The following is a 1,420-nucleotide window of genomic DNA, read 5'->3' as shown; positions in this document are numbered from 1 at the left end:
GAATGAAGCAAGATGAAACTGGTAGAGTCGTCTATAGTAAGGTACCGAACGAGAGGGAATAGCATATGGTTTGTGTACAATACAAGTACGTGTTAGTTGCATAAAACAAAATGGACTTCAAAGTAGAATCGAATAGAATAAAGCGAGTCGCGAGATTTAGTCGCCTATAGCAAGGTGGTGCACGAGGTAAAATGATAAAGAGTAGCACAAAGTAGTGTAACATGTTGTTAGTAGCATAAAAGAAGAATTACAAGAAGTGCACCATTGAGAAAAGGATTGCATGTGAATAACAAATATAGCACATTGTATATAATATACGACAAAGAAACCTAATTTGTCTTCCAGAGTAATGAATATCTTTCAAATCATTCTGATATGCCAGAAACAAATGGTTAGAAAATATTTAAATTTTCATGTCTAAAAAACAAATGCTCAAACCTTTAAGATTCAACATTATAAACACGTAGTTTTGAGGTTGCTAGTGCATGTCGATAACGACTTTTTATATGTTGTATGTCTACTTTCAATATTTGTTGAATTTAATCTGTTATAATACTTGTTTTCATTTTCAACTTGATCATTAACAAAACCATTTAAAAGAACATCAACAACTAGAAATTTTTACAATAATAGCAACATGTATAATTACATAACTCAACATTGTTAAGTTCTTTGTTAATGAATAAAATTAAAATTGCTTTCATGTTATTGTGGGCTAGCAAAAAGATTTGACAGCTCAATCCAGTTCACAGTATGTCAGTTTTCAACATATCACTAATTAAACAATCGTCTCAACTTACATAATGTGAAAGTATGATACTTTAAGATGAATATATGCACTAAATTGATCTACTAATTATTCAACGACAAACGCCAAAAAGTTTAACTACACAATTTATTATTTTGAAGATGTGGCATTTAAATGTCAAGGCAGGAATCACTTGTATTACACAGGTTCCCCCGAGGACGGCGGGAAATTAAAGAACACAATATATATCCCTTCTGACAAATGGGAAGTTTGTTCATCGAATATATTCCGATAAACATAGGAATTCGATACCCAACACTTGTACAGTAAATTACACAGGATCCTGTCTGAAATGCCGAACTATGTAGACCACTTGACAGACTTGCGGTGTTCCGAAAGCTGCAAAGTCCCAGCCATGACGATGTAGGTTTTTAACGAAGCTCATAGAACACGACAAATGTCGCGGCTTTGGCGCGTTAACGTAACGCCGCAGTAACGCCGCGCCACTTTATGTAACGTTGTTTTAACGTCATATCCTATTAGTTTGTTATTGTCAGTTGAAATAAAGGAACGAACCTGAACACAACGCCTTATTACTAACAAAGTCTTTACATTCAGGTGCCGTGACCAGTGACGACCCTTCCATTTCCCGACAACCCTGACGATTCTACG

This window comes from Dreissena polymorpha, chromosome 4 (genome assembly GCF_020536995.1).
Source record: "Dreissena polymorpha isolate Duluth1 chromosome 4, UMN_Dpol_1.0, whole genome shotgun sequence".
Classification (NCBI taxonomy): Eukaryota; Metazoa; Mollusca; class Bivalvia; order Myida; family Dreissenidae; genus Dreissena; species Dreissena polymorpha.
Note: the sequence above shows the minus strand (reverse complement) of the source record.